The 24,082-nt window shown below is 37.4% G+C and overlaps 1 long non-coding RNA gene across 1 annotated transcript in view; it reads right to left on the bottom strand.

The window, feature by feature from the left end:
* The window catches only part of LOC130683859 (uncharacterized), a 36,574-nt gene extending 13,075 nt beyond the window's left edge, over window positions 1-23,499 (bottom strand). Inside the window, exon 1 of the long non-coding RNA XR_008997895.1 lies at window positions 22,874-23,499. This is a non-coding gene — a long non-coding RNA (uncharacterized LOC130683859). The remainder of the gene's footprint in view (window positions 1-22,873) is intronic.
* Window positions 23,500-24,082: the final 583 nt, after the last annotated feature.

Genomic DNA, 24,082 nt, shown 5'->3' on the forward strand with positions numbered 1-24,082 from the left:
TTTACATAATTCTTGCACTCCCTAATTAACTATGCTTTATTTTCTAAGAGCTACAGATGTTGTATTACTCATAATAGTCTGTTCATCTATTATTTATGTCACACAAATTGGATGTTTGTTAGCTTGACACACTTAAGCAAATTCTGTGTGTTTTTTTTAAATTACTAAAGTGAGTGTCAGGGTATAGTAACCATTTTTTGTGTGTCTATAAAATGAGGAGCAAAATTAGTTGAGGGCTAAAGCCTTCCTAACTTAACATGTGGTCTTCAGACCATCTGGGCTCTTAGGAACATGGAATACTGGGCCCCACTCCAGAACTACTCATGCAGTATCCGCATTTTAACAAGATGTCCTGCAATTCAGAAGCACTTTATAGTTTGAGAGGTCCTGATCTGTTCTCTAGAGCTATAACTCTGCAAGTTTTAAGAGCTAACTTTGGCCTTAATTGCAATGATTTCTGACACATGGGACACATGGTAACCATGGCACTTAGGGTTTAGGATGTATCAATATGTTTGAAATATTAATTTATAGTAAGGATAATTTTGCTCCTTCTGTCCTGATCACGTAAGTGCTCCTGATTCACAGAGGAAAGTTTTAGATTTTAGACCCTTAGAACCCTGTTAGGAGTCATATATTGGGCATATTTCTTGAGGAATAAAAGAATGTTTTTCATATCTGCCCAAATGATAAATGTCCAAGCAGTGTATTTAATATTTAGAAAATTTTAAACTATTTTTCTTCTAAATATAGGAGTTTTTCTAGCCATCAGATTAAGTAATAAATGGCATCATTACTCCAGGGTTTTAGAAGGGGAAAACAGCTTGATGTACAACTGGTAAAGATATGATTTGACCTAAAATTTTGGGAAGACATATCTAACTTTTCTGTGGGCATACATTCTGAAAGAAAAGTTCCACATTAGAAATGTACTGTACAGATACATTTCCATGTGTTTGTAAAGAAACATGTATTAGAATGTTCAAAGCACCATTTTATATAAACATGAAAATGGTAAACCAACGAAATGTCTATCAACAGCAGTCAATGGTTTAATTAATTCTAGTGTGACCATACAGGAGAATATTACATAGTTATTAAGAACAAAGAGATAAATTGGTGTCTAGGATATATGTAATTAGATTCAGATATGTATAGAGATTACAAAAACAGATTTAGATGAGATAGCTCTATAGGTCTCTGCAGAGAAAATGCTTTTAAGGATAGACACCCAGCTATTCACAGTGGCTGCCTCTAGGAAGTGGTATGCTGGGAGAATGGAGGATTTTAACCTTTCTGTTATCTACTGTTCATTTTTTTTCTTTATTAAGGTATCATTTATATACACTCTTATGAAGATTTCACATGAAAAACATTGTGGTTACTACATTCATCCATATTGTCAGGTCCGCCCCATACCCCACTGAAGTCACTGTCTATCAGGGCAGTAAGATGCCACAGAGTCACTACTTGTCTTCTCTGTGCTACACTGTCTTCCACATGACCCCCCTCCCCACAACATGTGTATTAATCATAATACCCCTCAATCCCCTTCTCCCTCCCTCCCCACATGCCCTTCCCCACCCCTCCCTTTGGTAGTCGCTAGTCCCTTCTTGGAATCTGTGAGTCTACTGCTGTTTTGTTTCTTTAGATTGGCTTCGTTGTTATACTCGACAAATGAGGGAAGTCATTGGTACTTATCTTTCTCCACCTGGCTTATTTCACTGAGCATAATACCCTCTAGTTCCATCCACATTGTTGCATGGTAGGATTTGTTTCTTTCTTATGGCTGAATAGTATTCCATTGTGTATATGTACCACATCTTCTTTATCCATTCATCTACTGATAGACACTTAGGTTGCTTCCATATCTTGGCTATTGTAAATAGTGCTGCAATAAACATAGGAGTGCATATGTCTTTTTGAATCTGAGAACATGTTTTCTTTGGGTAAATTCCTAGGAGTGGATTTCCTAGGTCAAATGGTATTTCTATTTTCAGTTTTTTGAGAAACCTCCATATTGCTTTCCACAATAGTTGAACTAATTTACATTCCCACCAGCAGTGTAGGAGGGTTCCCCTTTCTCCACATCCTCTCCAGCATTTGTTGTTCCTAGTCTTTTTGATGTTGGCCATCCTAACTGATGTGAGGTGATATCTCATTGTGGTTTTAATTTGCATTTCCCTGATAATTAGCAATGTGGAGCATCTTTTCATGTGCCATCTGAATTTCTTCTTTGGAGAAGTGTCTGTTCATATCCTCTACCCATTTTTTAATAGGGTTATTAGATTTTTGGGTGTTGAGACATGTGAGTTATTTATATATTTTGGATGTTAACCTCTTGTCAGATACGTCATTTACAAATATATTCTTCCATATTGTAGGATCCCTTTTTGTTCTATTGATGGTGTCCTTTGCTGTACAGAAGCTTTTTTGTTTTATGTAGTCCCATTTGTTCATTTTTGCTTTCGTTTCCCTTGCCTGAGGAGATGTGTTCAGAAAAAGTTGGTCATATTTATATTCAAGAGGTTTTTGTTTATGTTTTCTTCTAAGAGTTTTATGGTCTCATGACTTACATTCAGGTCTTTGATCCATTTTGAGTTTACATTTGGGTATGGAATTAGACAATAATCCAGTTTCATTCTCTTACATGTAGCTGTCCAGTTTTGCCAACGGCAGTTGTTGAAGAGGCTATCATTTCCCCATTGTATATCCATGGCTCCTTTGTCATATATTAATTGAACATATGTGCTTGGGTTTATATCTGGGCTCTCTAGTCTGTTCCATTGGTCTATGGGTTTGTTCTTGAGTCAATACCAAATTGTCTTGATTACTGTGGTTTTGTAGTAGAGCTTGAAGTTGGGGTGTGTAATCCCCACAGCTTTATTCTTCCTTCTCAGGATTGCTTTGGCTATTTGGGGTCTTTTGTGGTTCCATATGAATTTTAGAACTATTTGCTCTATTTTATTGAAGAATGCCTTTGGTATTTTGATAGGGATTACATTGAATTTGTAGATTGCTTTAGTTTAGGCAGGATGGCCATTTTTTACAATATTAGTTCTTCCTATCTATGAGCATGGAATGTATTTCCATTTATTCATATCTTCTTTAACTTCTCTCATGAGTGCCTTATAGTTTTCAGGGTACAGGTCTTTCACTTCCTCGGTTAGGTTTATTCCTAGGTATTTTATTCTTTTTGATGCAATTGTGAATGGAATTGTTTTCTTGATTTCTCTTTCTGCTAGTTCATCATTAGTATATAGGAATGCAACAGATTTCTGTGTATTGATTTTGTATCCCACAACTTTGCTGAATTCAGTTATTAGTTCTAGTAGTTTGGGGTGGATTCTTTAGTATTTTTTGTACAATATCATGTCATCTACAAACAGGAACAGTTGAACTTCTTCCTAACAATCTGGATGCCTTTTGTTTCTTTGTGTAGCCTGATTGCCATGGCTAGGACCTCCAGTACTATGTTGAATAAAAGTGGGGAGAGTGGGCATCCTTGTCTTGTTCCTGATCTTAAAGAAAAAGTTTTCAGCTTCTCACTGTTAAGTATGATGTTGGCCATGGGTTTGTCATATATGGCCTTTATTATGTTGAGGTACTTGCCCTCTATACCCATTTTATTGAGAGTTTTTATCATGACTGGATGTTGAATTTTGTCGAATGCTTTTTCAGCATCTGTGGAGATGATCATGTGGTTTTTGTCCTTTTTGTTGATGTGGTGGATGATGATGATGGATTTTCAAATATTGTATCATCCTTGCATCCCTGGAATAAATCCTACTTGATCATGATAGATGATCTTTTTGATGTATTTTTGAATTCGGTTTGCTAATATTTTGTTGAATATTTTTGCATCTATGTTCATCAGGGATATTGGTCTGTAATTTTCTTTTTTTGTAGTGTCTTTGCCTGGTTTTGTTATTAGAGTGATGCTGGCCTCATACAATGAGTTTGGAAGTATTCCTTCTTCTTCTACTTTTTGGAAAACTAAGGAGGATGGGTATTAGGTCTTCACTAAATGTTTGATAAAATTCAGTGGTGAAGCCAACTAGTCCAGTGGTTTTCTTCTTAGGTAGTTTTTTGATTACCAATTCAATATTGTTACTGGTTATTGGTCTGTTTAGATTTTCTGTTTCTTTCTGGGTCAGCCTCAGTAGGTTGTATTTTTCTAGAAAGTTGTCCATTTCTTCTAGGTTATCTAGTTTGTTAGCATATAATTTTTCATAGTATTCTCTAATAAATCTTTGTATTTCTGTGGTGTCCTTAGTGATTTTTCCTTTCTCATTTCTGATTCTGTTTATGTGTGTAGACTCTCTTTTTTTCTTGATAGGTCTGGCTAGGGGTTTATCTATTTTTATTATTTTCTCAAAGAACCAGTTCCTTCTTTCATTGAATCTTTCTATTCTTTTATTCTTCTCAATTTTATTTATTTCTACTCTAATCTTTATAATGTCCTTCCTTCTATTGACATTAGACCTCATTTGTTCTTCTTTTTCTAGTTTCATTAATTGTGGGTTTAGAGTGTTTGTATGGGATTGTTCTTCTTTCCTGAGGTAGGCCTGTATTGCAATATACTTCCCTCTTAGCATGGCCTTTGCTGCATCCCACAGATTTTGCAGTGTTGAGTTATTGTTTCCATTTGTCTCTATATATTCCTTGATCTCTGTTTTTATTTGGTTATTGATCCATTGATTATTTAGGAGCATGTTGTTAAGCTTCCATGTGTTTGAAGGCTTTTTTGTTTTCTTTGTGTAATTAATTTCTAGTTTCATACCTTTGTGGTCTGAGAAGCTGGTTGGTACAATTACAGTCTTTTTCAATTTACTGAGGCTCTTTTTTGTCCTAGTATATGATCTATTCTTGAAAATGTTCTATGTGCACTTGAGAAGAATGTGTATCCTGCTGCTTTTGGGTGGAGTGTTCTGTAGATGTCTCTTAGGTACATCTGTTCTAATGTGTTGTTCTGTCTCTTAGGTAAATCTGTTTCTAATGTTTTGTTCAGTGCCACTGTCTCCTTACTTATTTTCTGTCTGGTTGATCTGTCCTTTGGAGTAAGTGGTTTGTTGAAGTCTCCTAAAATTAATGCATTGCATCATATTTCCCCCTTTAATTCTGTTAGTATTTGTTTCACATATGTAGGTGCTCCTGTGTTGGGTGCATAGATATTTATAATGGTTATATCCTTTTGTTGGACTGACCCCTTTATCATTATGCAATGTCCTTCTTTGTCTCTTGTGACTTTCTTTGTTTTAAAGTCTATTTTGTCTGATACAAGCACTGCAACTCCTGCTTTTTTCTCCCTATTAGTTGCATGAAATATCTTTTTCTATCCCTTCCCTTTTAGTCTGTGTGTGTATTTGGGTTTGAAGTGAGTCTCTTATAGACAACATATAGATGAGTCTTGTTTTTTTATCCATTCAGTGACTCTATGTCTTCTGAAATGGTACATTCAGACCATTTACATTTTGGGTGATTATTGACAGGCATGTACTTATTGCCATTGCAGGCTTTAGATTTGTGGTTACAAAAGGTTCAAGGGTAACTTCATTACTATCTAACAGTCTCGTTTAACTCACTTAGTATGCTATTACAAACACAATCTAAAGGGTTTTTTTTTCCTTTTTCTTCCTCCTCTATTCTTTATATATTAGGTATCATTTTCTGTACTCTTTGTCTATCCTTTGACTGACTTTGGTGGTAGTTGATTTGATTTTTCATCTTCTTAGTAGTTAATTGTTTACTTCAGTTTTATTTCCTCTGGTGACAGCTATTTAGCCTTACGAACACTTCCTGGAGCAGTCCCTCCAAAATACACTATAGAGCTCATTTATGGGAGGTAAATTCTCTCTGCTTTTGCTTATCTGGTAATTGTCTAATCCCTCCTTCAAATTTAAATGATAATCTTGCCAGGTAGAGTATTCTTGGTTCAAGGCCCTTCTGCTTCATTGCATTAAATATATCATGCCACTCCCTTCTGGCCTGTAATGTTTCTTTTGAGAAGTCTGATGAGAGTCTAGTGGGTTTTCCTTTGTATGCGATCTTTTTTCTCTCTCTGCCTGCTTTTAATACTCTATCTTTATCTTTGATCTTTGCCATTTTAATTATTATATGTCTTGGTGTCTTCCTTGGGTCCCTTGTGTTGGGAGATCTGTGCACCTCCATGGCTTGAGAGACTAAATCCTTCCCCAGATTGGGGAAGTTTTCAGCAATTATCTCCTGAAAGACACTTTCTATCCCTTTTTCTCTCTCTTCTTCTGGTGCCCCTATAATGTGAATATAGTTTTGTTTGGATTGGTCACACAGTTCTCTCAATATTCTTTCATTCCTAGAGATCCTTTTTTCTCTCTGTGCCCCCACTTCTTTGTATTCCTGTTCTCTAATTTCTATTTCATTTACTCTCCTCTACTTCATCTAATCTGCTTTTAAATCTTTCCATTGTATGTTTCATTTCAGATACTGTGTTCTTCAATGTTTGTATCTTATTCCTGAATTCCTCCCTGAGTACTTGAATATTTTTCTGTAGCTCCATGAGCATGTTTATGATTTTTATTTTGAAATCTCTTTCAGGAAGATTGATGAGTTCAGTTTCCCTTGGCCCTCTTTCTGGTGTTTGTTGTATTTTGGTTTGATCTGGGTTTCTTTCTCATTTTATATTTGTATGTGGCACCCTCTAATGCCCAGAAGCTCTACTCTCTGGAGCTGCTTAGCCCCTGGAATGATAGTGGGGGTTGCAGGTGAGTGCTGGTGACTGTTGGGAGGAAAGAGCTCTGTCCTGTTTCCTGGCTCAGTGCCTGTCTCCACTGCCAGGGTCAATGGGCTGAGCAAACAGGGGTAAGCCTCTATGCTTTGCACTTGTAGCTGCTGTAGGCAGTGCCACCCTCTAGGTGGCCTGGCGCAATGCTGGGGACAGCCGGTTTGTGAGCTGGTGCCATCTTGGGAGAAGGTGCAGCAGGCTGCCTATTGCAATGGGGGGCCTCATAACTGTGTTGCCAGCCAGGAGGATGGAGCACCTGAAGCTCCTGAAAGTTCCTAACCTGCTGGGCAGAGTGAAGCAGGACAATTTTGTCCATCTGACCTTTCTCCTGAGTAGCAAGCCCTGTGCAATCCTTGCCCCTTCAGCAGCCCTCTCACTGTTAGAAAGTCTCTCAGACTGCCCACCTTTCTACTGTCCCAGAGTGGCCAGATGTGAATCCCTGTTTTCCACAAGCAGCTGGAATCTCAGTCTCTCCAAGTATTCCACCTGTCTTAGCTTTCCAATCCCACTAATCTCCAGAGCACCATGTAATGTAGGTTTGTACTTCCAGAGCAGATCTCCAGGGCTGGGTGTTCAGCAGTCCTAGGCCTCCTCCCCTTCCCTGCTCAGTTTCTCTTCCTCCCTCTGGTGAGCTGTGTTGGGGTAAGGGCTTGGGTCCCTCCTGATCATGGCTTTGGTGCTTTACCCTTTTCCTTGAGGTCTTCTGGTTTCCCCAGGTGCAAACAGTCTGCCACAGCCTTCTTTCCTGTTGCTCTTACAGGATTTGATTTGTTTGCTATATTTTCATGTTATATGTGGTTTCTGGAGGAGGTTTCTGTCTCACCTCTCATGCTACCATCTTTAATCTCTGTTCATTTAAAAAAATGCATACTTTTAAAATAATTATGTTTTTCTTCTGAATGTCTTCCTCTGAGCCAAAAGAAAAAAAGTATACACAGCTACATTGAAAAGATAGGCTTATAAATTTCAGAGCACATGTGCCACCCAAAGAAATTGAGAAAAATTCAAGAATAGTTACTCAAGGAAAGATTTTTTAGCAATTCTCAGCTGTAGGGTTCCTGAGAAATGTGTGAGTTCTGAATTGTTTTCTCTTACTAGATTCAGTAAGTTCAGGTAATTTTTAAAATGCAAGTTGGCAAGAAGTTTGTCAATACTAAAAAGGTACTGATTTTCAGCAGTCATAAGTATGTACACATATAATGAACCTGGAAAAAATGTACAATTTTAACTGGAACAATCAAGTTTCAGTCTGATACACACAGCCTAGTAACCGTTTTATAAGGTAAGTGTATACATATTTCAGAATAAGCATGAGAAAAAAGTTGTGAAGGACAGATATCAAGCTCTTAACAATGGTTACCTCAAGGGCAAGGGATTCAAGAACAGCGTTTTGACTTTTTCCTTATAGGATTTTTTTTAAAATGACAATATGGTAGGATTTATTTTCACTATTTTCAAATTTTAAAACTGTAAGAGACCTCATGAAATTCATTAACTTAAAAACATACTCTACATCTTTGTCATTATTCACACAACCCCTCCTGAGTTTCAATCTCCTTTTGAGAATAAAATAACAAAAATAAAAACAGAATTTTCTCCTTGTAATTATTAGGTTTGTGAAAAAGATGTAAGGGGTGAACTTGGGAAGGGGTGTTTATCTTTGGTGCCTACCAAGCTGTGAACAAGGAAGTGTGTGGAATTCTGCACTGTATTCTCATTTCAAATTAACGGCACATGGAAGGGGGAAAAATATTAAGAGAAGAGATACAATATTGTCTGTTCCTTGATTCATGGGCATATTTTAAGTAAATAACTACTATCTTGAAATACTTTTATGGCACCCTTTTGAGGAACATATTTCAGAGTTCTATGCATTGGCCTTTTTTTTCCTGGGAGCTTTGATTTTAAAAATATTTTAGGAAATTAGATGCTTGAATCTGGAACTGGGAATAATGAGGTAAGGAGAAGCCGAGCCAGGACCATGACTCAAATAATTTAGCAAAAGATTTAATTTTTATTGTAAAGTAGGTTCTTTTAAAGACGGAAAGAGTTCTAGGACATTTTTACCTTTTAAGACACCTAGTGTATTTTTTTAAAAGGAATGAATAAATGACCAAATTGGGTTAAAAATTTGGGTATATTTTCAATGTTTACTTTCAAGAATCCAGGTGGTATTACCTCTCACCCCTTCTGCTCTGTCTGTGACTGTACATGTAAATATCAGGAATCCAAATACAAGGTCTACAATGAATGTGAACCTGAGACCTATCCCCACCCTCTGGGTGACACAGACCCTGATGGAGAAGCCTTACTATTTCTTCCATTGAGATATAGTTATACCCAACTGGAAGCAGTGCGCTCAACAAACTGTGCATGCTCTTATTCAGAAATGTTTGCCAGTATTGGTTTCCATATTTGCTACAATTATGAGACAAATAGTATCCTTGTATCTCACTGTCCCGAGAAAGAAAAAGAAAAAATAAGTCAAATGAAATGAAACATTCTTACCTGTTGGGAAAGCTAAGAGCAATATCCTATATAAAGAACCTGCAGATTTTTCTTTCTTTCATCTTCTATTGAGGTGTAATTGACATATAACATTACATTAGTTTCAAGTGTACAACAAATTGCACATTTTTCTTTCACAGATAAGCTGTAAGTTTTCTTAGGGATAAAGGCAATGATGAATACATAAAATAGTTTCACTTTTTAAAACACTTTCCTGGGCTATTTATGTGTCTCTAACATAGTGCCTACTAAATTGACAGGTATCTAAAACAAGACTATAGATTGAGAAGATAAATGAGCAAACATATGATGTGATTTGGAAGAGAGAATAGTTTGATTGGCTAACCAAGGGAATAAAAATCTGTGTTGGAGTAGGTTATTAAAATCTTATTTTAAATACAATATGCCTGTAGGGTATTTCTTATTCTTGGATATAAAGGAAAGCTATATTAGTTATCATGGCAGACAAACAGATCACCTTGGGGTCATGTGATTCATTCTTTTTCAACATTCAGTACTTCTGTTTCTCACATTACTTATTTGGAACCCAACTTTAGTCATATATATATCCACATGCCAGATGAAATGAGGGGTGAATTGGCATGTTTCAAACTGTGGCTCTCATGAATCAAACCTAATGGGAAAATCTAACTAATATTATTAATAAGGAGCAATTATTCCCATCAGAAAGATAATCACCCTGATGCATTAAAGGTACTTTAATTGACTAAAATTTGGGGTAGACCTAGCAAAGTTAGGTACTATTACAATCACTGTAGTCCAATATTGAATGCATAGACCAAAGTTTATAATGTAAATAAATTCCAGTATGACCTAGAAATATTTATTATATATTTAATTTCTAATGCATTTATCTTAATTTTGTTTTTAAGTCTACAACATTCTAGAGGCAGCAGATTCCTGGACCTGACCCTTGAAGAACCCATGGTTTAATGGGAAGAGACAGGGGGCAAATACAATCACAGCATAAAATTAGTGCTATGCTTAGGGATGTGAATGCACAGCTGTGGTGGAGATTTAATTTTGCCTGGGGTTACCAGGAAAACCTACCCTGAAACAGAAGTTTCATTTAATGTAAAAAATGATTTTGGACCTGCTGCAGGGAGAACAAGCTGGATAATAAACCCTGTTGCTCCAAGAACATTCTACTGTCATTTCTTTGGTCACATTGACTCCATAGTGAACTTGCCCAGGACTGGAACCCATTGGCAAGACACGGGTTCTCATTTGTGGATTATTGGACTGTTGTGTCTTGCCTTCTCTCTCATTTCCCCTCCTCCTGGTGCCTCTGTGTCCAGTTCAAAATCAGCAGGAGCTTTATGCTATGTGGAGCCTTGTGGTCCACTTTCTTCAACTGCAAACTGGAGAGACCTAACTATATAACACCTGCTTTCATCTTCCCTTCTGTGGTTCCACATTCCTATATTTGAGGCAAGTCATTTGAGTCTCTTCTTAGACATTTGGATATACAGACACTGATGCAAGGGGGAGAGGCCCCAGAGAAGACAGCAGAGTCTGGGTGATGCACCTGCAAACCAAGTATTTCCTCAACCACGAGAAGCTAGAAGGGGCAGGAAAGAATTCCACCTACAAGCTTCAGAGGGAGTCTGACCCTGCTGCTGTCTTGATTTCAGACTTCCAGCATCTAAAAGTGGTTTCAGTGACCTGCTGTCAACCATCGTCCATAAGCAGACGATCCTCCTTCTGATGTATGGTCACAAGGACAACGGAAGCTTAATGCTATGTCACAGTGCCTATGTTTCACCTCATTTCATCTCCTCACATAGACATTTTATCATCTTACATCACCACAAGAAGGGGTCCAGAAAAAGCAAAGTGGTAACTCATCTCTCTCTACAACGGTCAGGTCACAGTTGGAATTTTTATTCAGTTTGGAGTATTATAGCATCAGATGAACTTAATGAAACAGGAGTGGCCACTGTGATGAAGGGATGAAAAAGCTCTGCCACCATCCTCATTTCCACCCACGGCATCTCACTTCCTCGTTAGAGTTAATAGCCTCCTGCCTGGGCCCCCTGCCTCTGCTCCTTGCCTCAGTGTGGCCTCCCCATGCATTGTCCACCCTGCAGCAAGGTGCTCTTTCCAACACTACTGTGCTCATGGCATACCTGGCTGTTGTATCCCAAAGCCTTGGAGTGACATTAAAACCACCTATTGAGGCTTCAAGTCCTCAAGTTCTTGTACCCATTTACTTACACACACACACACACACACACAGCAGGATCTTGCAGATTCTTGCCTCCTATTCTTTGGGCATGAGACTTACTTTAGCAGGTCACTTCCCTACATCTGACTTCCTCTACCTACAACGCTTTCCCTCTACCCAATTCCTGCCTGCTAATTTCTGCTCATTCTCCTTGGAGTGACCTCACGCTTCACTTGATCTTGAAAGCCTTCCTTGACAGCTCTTGCTCTAGATTTCAGTTTGTGGGCTCTTTCATCATGCTTCCATAGCACCCGAGAGCTTGCCCCTGCCTTAGCACATATCAACGATAATTTTTTTTTTACTAATAGGAAGTTATTTGAGAACAAGGACAAAGTTTGTTTTCTCACTATTTTACCTCCACTACCAAATACAGTACTCAATGGATAAGTGCGCCTTGAAAGACTTCATTCTTGAATGACAGATGGGGGAATCTGAATAGAGTCAGGGTATTTGCAGATAAGAGTGTGAAGGCCATTTCCAGGGTACCAAGCAATAGACACTGATTTTTCATTGCCACCAATGGGTAGAAGTGGATTGAAAATGAATTTTCACTTAATACAGAAGAACTACAAACAATTAGAATACTCTGAAAATGTGGCATTTTGGCTTTAGAAATACAGGATTCTCTGTCATTGAAAATGTTCAGGTTGAGAAGCAGTTCCATGGAAAGCTAATAGGATACATTTTAAATGCCAGTAGATAAGTTGGTGGTGTTTTTAGAGATAAGAATGAGTTGAGAATGAATCTGAGATTCTGTGTAGGATAGGGAGAAAAAATTATTCAATTGATTATCAGTGTGTGTCAAGAGCTTTCTTAGGACTGAACAAAATATACAGCAATGTTCTTTATCTATCCTTCTACATCCCTGCTTCTCTCTTACCCATCACACACACACACACACACACACACACACACACACACTTATAAAATGAGAGGCGTAACAGGGAGACTATCATTTCTTCAGTCAAAACTCAGTCCTCTTGTTGGCTGTGCTACCTGGAAACTTATTTTGTTGTATCTTTTTTGAGTTAATGGGAAAATTTAATGTCCACTGTCCTCTCTTTTAACTGGAAAGTGGGAAGCTCATAATAGTTGGCACATCCCGATTCATTACTGCTTTGTCTTTAGACAGCAGAAAAGAGAAGGGGTTGTATAGCTGTGGACAGAAAAGATATGCTAGAAAGTCATGGATTCATAGGATACCCAAAGGCTCATACCTGAGCAGCAGCACCCAATAAGATTAGTAGATTTTGCTAAACAATGGGCTTAAGAAAAAAACAAAACAAAACAAAGCAGGAAGACAAGTCTCAGCACATGATATTTAAATTCTGCAATTCTTCAGAAAAGAGGCTAAAAGTTCACATTTTCCTAGTTAAGGCTTCAACTGTCCCCTGGTATTAAGGTACCATTCTGGGTCTCTGCATTTTGTACATTAAAGAAAGATCTTGAAGTAGTTAAAGAGAAGCTAGTTTATTAGTTGTGATGCTCTTCTCCTGTTAGCACTGCCTTCTCTCACCACGTTAATCTTTGGTGCACCACTAATGTCTTTTCTGCATCAAAGTCAGGAGGCCCAGCTGATGCAGGGGTAGTGAACTGTGAAATGTTTGGGTGGGTAGTATACTGGCTCTGGCAGCCACTCTTCAGAGGGAAAAATAAATGGGCTCCTTTCTTGCTTGTTGGGAGTATTAAATGCTTGGATGCAGGTGCAGTGGATAGATTTGACACACAACAAATATTAAACAAATGCTAGTTGTTATTATTGTCATATTATCTTTATGTACTGTCAAGTGTCAAGTCAAGGGCTTTGCTCTCAAAGTTCTACTTCTAGGACAATGATAGGACTTCAGTTTGTAGTTTCAGCACTAAATTAGCCAACACAAGGAAAGGAAGCAGCATCATTTAAGGACCAGGTACAGATTTTGGAACCAAATACTTGCATTTGAATCTCGGTTCATCTACTTATTTAGCTATGTGACCTCTGGCAACTTATTTGCCTTCTCTGACCTCAGGTAGTGATTGGATTAAGGTAAGATTTTGCATGTAATAAATCCAGCACAGTCCTTGGAGCATAGTTAAGTGCCTCTATTTGTAAAATAAATGTATTTAAAAAAAAAAGAAAAAAAAATGATTTTAAATTTGAACGTGGATTGGGGTTTATTGAGTAAAGGGTGGAAATGGACAAGTGAGTAAATAAATGTCCTGCTCATGAAAAACAACAAGAACAAAGACACGGAGGAATGAACACTCATCATGAGAAAAACCGAAAGAGGACACAATTCATGTACGGTTCTTCAGTGTCAAGTACTGCAGGCCATACGTATCTATTTGGCTTGTTTAAAATGTACTTTCAAATAGAAGAAACAACACAATTGTATTTCCACTACTCTGCCTCTTTCTGAATAAGGAACCGGCCCTTTCTCATCTCCTGTTGCAGAAAGAACAAAGGGGAATGATCCTGTTGGTGGCATACACATGCCCAAGAACAGGGAGCCCTCCATCAAATAATTTCAATACTCAGTTATTTTAAATATTTGGATTTTTTTTTGCCAAAATCAATTAAGTAAACATTGAAAAACAAACAAACACTTTATAGTGCATTTTGGAACTAAAGAGATTCTGAGAGATGGCCAGTGGGGTACCCGAGGAAGTGCTCTAAAAGGTGAGAGAGTAAAGGTAAGCCTCACGCAGGCCTGCCTGGATGCCTGGAGGTGCTCCCTGCCTACCCCTGGGACTGTTTTCATGCAGGTGCCCTGTGTGGACTCTCCCCTCCTGCTGGCTGGCCGCCACCTCCTGCAGCCTGCACCTCTTGGCTCAGTCCTTGCTTCCAGATGAACTTTGCCCAGAAGCCATCTTCTGGGTCCTTTGCCTCCCATCTCCAACTGCCACCACACCCACTTATCTCCAACCTGTGCCCTCTACTGGCAGTGTCCCTTTTATCTTTTATTTTTTGCCATTTGCATTAATACAAAGAAATACATAATCTCATTTCCTAGTGAGCCCAGAAAATAGATACAGATATGTAAGTATACATGATTATGGGTAAGGTAAATGAGCACCTCAGACTGTTTTAGGGTCTTGAGCATTTTTCATTAAAAGGAAGACAATTTCATCATTAAAAAAAAATGGAATGAAGTCTATTGTGTAGCCATTCATTTGGGGGCTTTTAAAATGTGTTGTCCTATGCCCTACGTCAGCATTTCCACTTTCAAGTTTTGAGATGGTCTTAACTCTGGGAGTATCGAAAATGTTTACATAGCATTTATGAACTTTGCAACAGTCTCTACTTTTCAGACTAAAAACAAATTCGAGAAAATTAATATTATTTCTGTATTGGTATTTATAAAACACTAGTATAACTTTGGAAAGATGGATTTTACATAGCTACTGATAGGTTTTATCATAGTCATGTCCAATTTCAAGAATCGTTCCTTTTTTCTGAATGATTATATGTCTGAGATTTGTGAGCATATACAAACAGTCTGATGATCCCATGAATGTTGTGTTTATGTTATTTTTCTTGATCATTCTATAGGCACTCTCCGGTTAAAAGAACCTAGCTGTAGAGGGCATAGCCCTTAAGAATAAAGACTTTCCAAAAATATTTGTCTAAATTTGGCAGGTCTGTTTCAGAAACAAATCTTGTTTCAAAGATCTGTGATTTAATTCTTTTGAAATTGTCAAGACTAAAAATGACATAAAATCATAATGTTTTATAAAGATGTTATTTAGGAAAACTTCTAGAGATCAAAACTTGAGGTGCAAAAAAAAAAATACCCAGAAAGTATGCACCAGTCATTTTGTTCCTATTCAGCAAACCATTAACATGAAAAGGGAAATGGAGAATTCTGGCAATTCTTAAATACTTTGAGTGCTATCTGATTGAATTTTACTAAGCCTTAAATTATATATTGGAATAGCTATCACATATAATAAAAATGAGGAAAAATTTCTTGCTTCAGTCCCTCTAATCTCTAATCCCTCTAATCTCCTTTGTGGTCAGTATCTGTTAGGTGATACTATGAAATGGAAATTTTAGAACAATTATGGTATCCCATATTATTAAAATCAAATTTAAATAATTACCTAATTGATCATTTTTATTATAATCTATTTCAGTGTTTCTAAGAGCAATTAATTAACACAAGAATGTTATTAGCTATTTATCTATATATAAAAAATTTTGCTCTGCTCTTAATGACACCAGCTACTAACTAAAGACAAATGAAGTAAATAAACACAGTGGAAGGGAACTAAAAACCTAAAGAGACCGTAGTCTAGACAAATTGTAAATAAGGACTTTTATTTTCTAGTTAATATGTGAAATGTACTTCCATTATTTTCTCTCACCTAATAAACACAGAAACCCATTTGTCAGCTTGGGAAAGTTTTAGTAAATAAACTGTAGACTTGTGAGTTTATATGGCTTGCCCAAGTTCAGAGTCAGTCTGTGGTAGACCTGGGACATTGCCTGCCCCAAAGCTCCTGCTCTACCAAGACAAAACTGACATTTGGCCCCATCTGTGTGCACATCTGGGGTAGCTGAGCCAGCAGCAGTTATGAAGGAGGTAGAAGAAGGAACTCAAAGGACACATGATAAATAATTTCCAGCCTTGAAATGTTGTCTGCAATTATTTTCTGCTGTCCCCACTCTGGTTCTCTATTGAAAGGAGCCTTGAAATGATGCCTTTACTTCATTGTTTCTTTTTTTTTTTTAATTTTTAATTTTGTTATCATTAATATACACTTACATGAGCAACACTGTGGTTATTAGATTCCCCCCATTATCAAGTAATTGTTCCTTAAAAGTGTTTGAATGGCCTTCCTAAGATTTAACAACATCTGAATGTCAAGTGATTTATTGACTCATTTGTGACTGAAAGCACACCTAATAAATATGTTCTTTAACTCTGTGGTGAGTTGTTTTCAATTTATGTAAGAATTTAAATTACTTGTTTGTAGGATTTCCATGATGGGGTTTAACAATATTGAATTCTTCATTATGCAGAGATAGCCAATCAATGGGGGAGGCCCCATGGATATTAATGACAAGAACAAATCAAATGATCACTGGCTAATAAAGGTAATTCAATGGTGGAGAGCCTAGGGAAATTGTTCCCAATTCTGATCACACATTACAATAACCTGAGGATATTTGTCTTAAAAGCCATATTAAGGCTTCCCCCGATGAAAGAATGATTATTTTTTACAAGTTCGCTGGGTGATTTTACTATGCAGCCAAGTACATATGTTTTATATACCCAGATGGGGCATATATGTTTTATGCAGTTTTTTAAAGCCAAATAATCTAGATAGCATACCTATAAAAAATGCCCCATGAAGAGCTTCATTTCTTATAGCCAAAATTTTAAAGCCAGGATAAAAACAAACCAAAATAAAACAAAATAAATTCACTCTAATGTGCACACTATTATAAATATTGATTCAGAAACAAAATACAATTATCAGATTGTGCCAATGTTACAATTCATTTCTTTTTTCTTTTTCTTATTATTTTTAATTGTGGTAAAATACACAAAACATAAAGTTTACAATCCTAACTATTTTTAAGTGTACAGTTCAGTGTCATTAAATATGTTCATATTTTTGTGCTACCCTCTGTTCACAGAACTCTTTTCGTGGTGCAAAACCGAAACTCTGTACCCCTTAAATAGTAACTCTACATTTCCCTCTAACCTTGTTCCAGGCACCACTGTTCTACTTTCTATCTCTATGAATTTGACAATTTAGGTACTTCATATAGGTGGAATCACAGTATTTGTCCTTTTGTGACTGGTGTATTTCACATAATTTAATATCCTCAAGGTCCATCCATGTGTAGCATATATAAGAATTTCCTCCCTTTTTAAGTCTTAATAATATTCTATTGCATGTACATACCATATTTTGTTTATCTATCCAGCTGTCAATTTACACTGCTACCCCTGGGCTATTGTGAGTAATGCTGTTATGTACAGGGATGTACAAATATCTCTCTAAGAGCCTGCTTTCAATCCTTTAGGAATTAAGTGGAATTGCTGGACCATGTGATAATTTTATTTTTGCATTTTTTAGGAACTGCCATACTGTTTTCTACAGGGGATGCACCATTTTGCATTCCCACCAAGAGTGCACAAAGGGTCCAGTTTCTCCACATCTTCACTAACACTTGTTATTTTCTGGTTTTTAATGTTAGCTATCCTAATGAGTGTAAGGTGGTATCTCATTTTGGTTTTTTGATTTATATTTCCCTAATAATTAGTGATGTTGAGCATCTTCTCATGTGCTTATTGACCATTTGTGTATCTTCTTCAGGTCTATTCAAATCCTTTGCCCATTTTATAATCGGTTTGCTTGTTTTGTTTTTTTTTTTCCTTGAGTTGTAAGAGTTCTTCATACATTTTGGATATTAACCTCTCAGCTGATACATGGTTTATAAATGTATTCTCCCATTCTGTAGGTTGCCTTTGCACTCTGTTGATTGTGCTTCTTTGCACAAAACTTGTCTGTGTGCGTATGTGCAGTTCAGTTTATTTATTTTAACATTTGCCCCTGTGTTTTTGTGTCATATTCAATAAGTCATTGCTAAACAATCCATTTACTTTTAGCAAAGTCTGTCTTCTAGGGCACAAAGATAATTTACAATGCAAATCAGTTGGATAACCTGGATTAATTTGCTCATTCAAAACACAGGATGTTAAAAATGAATAAAATTAAAATTGGCAAACTCTGAGGGTTTTATTGACACTTAAGCTTTTGAGGAAGCATGAAATTTTATTTGTTTAATTAGTTGATTACTTTGCCTAAGGCTTCTGATTCATGTCAATATAATGAATTCCTGCAAACTGAAACATAAAGGGACCACTTTTGAAGTCAAAGTCTATGTATTATGTGTTTTTGTTTTGCCAAATTGCCTAGGGGGTGACAAATACTCAGTAAACTCTTAATATAATGAAATACTAGCTCAGGAGTAGCTATTGACAGTATTTACACCATGTATTTGTTTAATGGATGAACAAATTGAGATCCTGGAGGAAAGGTACTCTAAGAGATCAAAATCGAATACAAAAGAGATGACTTGCTTTCAAATACTACTAAAATGCATGGGGCTTAGAAGTTTGGACAGCCTGTCTGAGCTGTGGGATGCAGGTGTGCCTATGATGTCACTCTTTAATTGTGAGCAGGTGGCACAGTAGGGACATGGGGATAAATTTTAGGTCTCTAAGAAAATTTATTCCAAGAGTTTTTCCCTCAGTTCTATAAATGCTCCTGAAACCCATCACCTTGTCTCCTGGGGGTTCCCACATTTTAGGCATCCCCCAGTTATTAACAAGACATTGTGAGAGATGCTAAGAAATCATTTGTACAAATTGCCATTTTGGCTGACCAAGTTCCGTATTTCTAGCTCGTTTTATTTTGTAAAATGTTCAGTGCTGTAGACCTGATGAAACTTTCTCAGTCATCGGGCTCGCATCCCCTTCCTTTCAGATGGGAAAACAGAGGCCAAGTAGGAAAGCAGTGATTCGACAGAAATAAACCACCCATAAGGAGCGTAGTCAAGATCCTAACTGGACTCACACATCCCAAAGCTTATATATCATCAGAAATGTCACTGGAAGCAGAAAAAAAAAGGAGCAATAGATATGTGTTTCAGTACTTGTGTTCTCTCTTTGTCTCATAGCTTCTGAAAGCCAGCTATCCCACTAAGCCCGAAAACCTTTGGCTCCCCAAACTCCTCCAAACCTGGGAACGAAGCCCTGGAGCTCCTGGCCATGGGAACTTCCCCTCACCGGCCCTAGACACCCTTTAGCTGTTCCCACTGCCACGAGAAATGAGACTGCTGGACCCTTTCCAACTTCTTCCCCTTTCAGCTATCTTTGATTTTAAAAGGGGGCCTCATTCCATAAAGTGTTACTTAACATACTTAGTGTTGCTGCTTTTGTATTCACAAAAAATTGTATTGACAAGACTGCCAGTTTTTCAAAATGTTCAAATTCATCTGACCTTCCAAATAACAACATCCACTGGAAAATTATTGGACATCTGGAGAGTCATCTGGGGTTGAATTAACTTTTTGATGTGCTGTGAAATTGGGTCAGTGCATCAGAATCACATTCTAATAGTTATGAATGTGCCAATAAAATGCTGTTCTTCAGCAAATTGGCCACACTCCCAGATTTCAGGAAGCCTTGGAGAGATGAATTTCAAAATTTCTGATTAACAAATATGTACAAGAAGTCAGAAAAGACAAATTAAGAATCCTCTATTAAAGCACACAAAAACCCTAGATTTAGCTTGCAAATTTATTATCTTAAATGGGGACTGTTTGTACTAGAAAGGGCAACATTGTTCAATGGTGTGAATAGCAAGTAGAAAATTCATGAAGAGAGAAGCTCCTTCTTAAAATTTGTAATTCTTTAGAATTTGTAATTCGTAATTCCAGTGAATTCATTGCACTTAGTCAACTATTTTGGAGATTGCTTAATAGAGCAAAAGTAGGACAAAGAGTTGGGAGTTGTGGGGACTCAGATTTCTGTTGGGTATTACAAAGAACTTCTGAAAAACATCTTGTGTGCATCTACCTTGTGTATCTCACAAAAAATGCTTAAACAGAAGTCGGACAACCATCTTTCAGGGTTATTGTGGAAGATATTCCTTAATTGGATGAGAAATGTACTCAAGGGCTTTCAAGGTCCTTTTGAATTTTAAGACTGATTCTCCATCCTATAAAACAAAGCCAAAGGGAGTCTTGGTTGAATAGCTGGTATATAATATCTCTTAAAAATGAATTCTCACATAACAGCATTTAGAACTTAGCTACACTAATTCTAAGTTTCTGGAGCCCACAACGAGGCTGAGGGAGAGTCATAGCTTTGGACATGAAGAGGAGCCGCAGCAGCCAGGCAGGGCTGTACGCTCAATGCCCTGCAGGGCCAGCAGGTTGTCTGAGAGCCACTGTAAGACAGGCATGTGGTGCAGGTTGATGGCAAGCCTCAAAAGTTATTCAAAACGTAACGCATTTTGGTTTCCTTTCTTATCAAATCATTACCCATGACCCTAAACCTTCATGCTGAACATGATGGAGAGAAGAGAACACTGGGACAGAAGGTAGGGATTGTGCTAGCAAAAAGCTGTGGCCTGTTATCTCTGAATGTTAGCACTATTGAGTGTAGACGTTTCTCAGGCATCCAGAAGCTTATTCAAGGCAAAATTGTATGCTTGCCTTGCTACCTTTCAGTTTTCTCACACCCAAGGATCGCATGCCATGCCCTCCTCCTTTTCTCCGGGCTCCTCTCCCTCTCCTCTCCTCTTAGCTCTTCCCCAGGACCCCTGACTTCAGGCGATGCCTCACATTCGAGACTTGTTCTTCAGCCTCCTCAGAACCAGAAATGACCTGAGCTGCATTTCCATCCCTCTGTGTGTTCTAGATATGGTCCTGAGTGAATTAAGAGTTAAAGACAAGTAGGAACATACTCTGTGTACCTCTTCCATGATATTTATAGGACAGTTCAGTTTTCCTAGAATTGAAAAACCATTTCACAAAATAATGCTTCTCTAACTGGAAATTCCATGCAGGTGGTCTACGGTCAGGAGCAGTAGTTTAAAGCATGGTTTCATCGTACACTGCACATCTCACCAGAGAGGTCATCCACTCTACATCTGTGTATAAAGCTGGAAACTATGTAATGGAGAATTATTTTTAAATCCCTTGCTATAGTCTATACTCATTCACAAAAGTGTATCAATCTATTCTGTGTAACAGTTATTATTGTATTTTTGAATTAATATCATGACTAAAATGTGGATACTATTATTATACTAAAAGTTAATTCATTGTTTTCTAAAAGTTTGAGTATTTTTTTTCTTTGTGCTTTTACTTATTTTAAGTTTTTGCTATTTTTTTCAGCTTTACTAATTAGAAACTGTATATTTAACAACTTGGTGTTTTATATGTAACATATATAATAATATAATTGTAACCTATAACATTGTATATAGTATATATTTAAGTATATACCTTGTATACATTATGAAGTAATCAAGTTCGCTAACATATCCGAGACCTCAAATAATTACCATTTCCTTGCTTTTTTCTTTTTCTTGGAGATATCTACTAAAGTTTAAGTATTTATTGTCCCCATGACTAAGCTTATTATTTTTCATTATTGAGTGAAATTTTGCTACTTCCTTTGTAAGGAGATCATTTAGAGTTACCTTACACATAGACTGAAATGATTTTCCAGTTTGTTCAGAAAAATTATGTCAAAAAGTTAAGATGTCAGAAGTCCACAAGGCAATGGATTGGAAGTAGGTGGACAAGGGCTTGATTTTAGAAGTTGTAATCACAACGGCTAGAACTGAACCAATTAACCATAGTCTTCTGCAAACTAACAAGATACTGTTCCTGGAAAAAATGTATCTACATGCCATAAAATATATGGATTTATACAGTAAAAATCCCAACATAGGGTATCGATGGTGGCAATATCTGTACAACACTGGGGACATACTTGTCACACCACCACCTGTGGTGGTGACAGAAACCAAGGCAGGACTGATCATCTGATTCCCTTGGATGAAAGCAGTGAAATAAAAAAATGAACCAGGTAAACCCAAATGAGTTGTTTTAGGATTTGAAGCGTGAACGGTTACATAGCCCTGAAAGTGTTTTCCCTTACAATCTCTAGTGCTCCCAGGACACCCGACCAAAAAGAGTTAAGTCTCCTTGCTGCCATTTCACATGCTCAAACATTGTTTCAGCTCCAAGGACCATTTTGGAATTACATTTCCCACTCAAGGACAACCACTTGATGTCAAGGAAAGAACCCATAGATAGAAAGAACATCCACTTTCTCAAGCTTTCTCTTCTAACAAGTCATTTAGTCAAACTGCTGGGGAAGACCCAAACAGAGGTCTCCACTCTTCTTTGACCTGTGTCTAACCAGAGGAGAGAAATAACACAGGTAGGATTCCCTGATTTACTGGGCAAATAGGCTTTCCAGCTGAAAACCAAAACTGTTTGTAGGCCCTATAGAGCTGCCAACTCCACTTTGGAAAAGTGGAAGGCAGTGAGAAAAAGCATTTGATTTTCTCCTTTCTCTTCAAGCATGCATGTTACTTTATCTTTCACAAACAGGAGCATTAAACTTGAACATTACCTGCTTTCACCTTAAGGATACCTCTCATATAGAAGAAAAGACACTGCTTGGTCCAAGTTCACTGATGAATAAGATATAATATTGTGCAAGAGGTGCCTTTATTTAATAAAAGGATATCACTCAGCAGGGGTGAACCCAGGGTTAATGGGACCAGAAGCTTATATGATTTGGGGGGCAGGATGTCTTTTTAAAACATACCTCTCCGTTGGGTGGGTGCAGTGTTCTGGCAAGTCTTCCCAGGCATGTCCTCCACCGCAGAGAGCTCGTGATTCTTTAGAAGAGAGAACCACTTTCTTTGGGCAAGAAGCCCCTTCTCTTGCTGCTGGAAAGGGCGAGAAGCATCCTGGAGCTGCTGATGTTGCCTGTAAGTGGCTTCCCAGGAGCATTGTTAGAATCCAGTACCCAGACACTGCCCTTGCTGAAGTCACAGTTTTTTTCCATCCCCCCTTTGAAAATATAAAGAAGGACTGAGATGAAAATACCTATGATTGCTATTAAGTAAACAGCATATAGGATAACAAAAATGGCAAAAACTAGTGTTAGATCCACAACGAAAATGATTAACTTTGCCAACATGTCTGCATTTCTTCTGGTTCACAGAAGATATCTAAAAATCCCTAAAGGCACACACCATGCAATTATGTCTGTACGATGTGGGCAGGAAAAAGGACATTTCTACACACATGCAAGAGTGTGTTGTAATCCCTCCAATTATCTACCAGGAGGGCTGTATAACGAAACTTTGATTTCCCAACTTACACAGAACAGTGGCTAAAGGTAAAGTATGAAATATGGCTTCACCATGAATATTCTCATGGAGAGAAGTTCAGGGGCTTATGTTATACCCAACTTGTAACCGATTCAATGGGATTGTAATTTCCAAGGGGTAGGGAAACACCAATGTACATGCAAATTTTGTATAGAAATCTGATGTTTCTTGGAAAATTAAAATATACCAGTCTAGTGTGAAAGGAAAATAAGGCCATTTTTAAACATGCAAAGACTCAGAAAGTTTGCCTCTCTTTCATGTGTTTGAAAAACAAAGAATTAAGAGAATATAATCCAATTCTTTATTGAAAGAGAAATACTTGGCATATAAAAAACCGTGAATTTAACCAAGAGAGCAATGAAATTAAATCCCAGAATCACAGCTCAGATGCAGACATACAGGGTAATAAATTCAAATTAGAAATGTAAGTTGTGGGCTATCAGAAACAGTCATTAAGAAGAGAGTCACCTTCCTGTATGAAATGGCATGATTAAAAAGCATGGTGATGTAAAAACAAAATTGCCAGGATATTTCTTAGTTAACAAGGTGAGTGAAATTTTAAAACATTTAAATAATTTAAAAAATCCAAAAGAGCATGAAGTTGACTAATAAAGTGATGGTCCTCAAATGAAGCAAAC

Source organism: Manis pentadactyla, chromosome 5 (assembly GCF_030020395.1).
Source record: "Manis pentadactyla isolate mManPen7 chromosome 5, mManPen7.hap1, whole genome shotgun sequence".
Lineage (NCBI taxonomy): Eukaryota > Metazoa > Chordata > Mammalia > Pholidota > Manidae > Manis > Manis pentadactyla.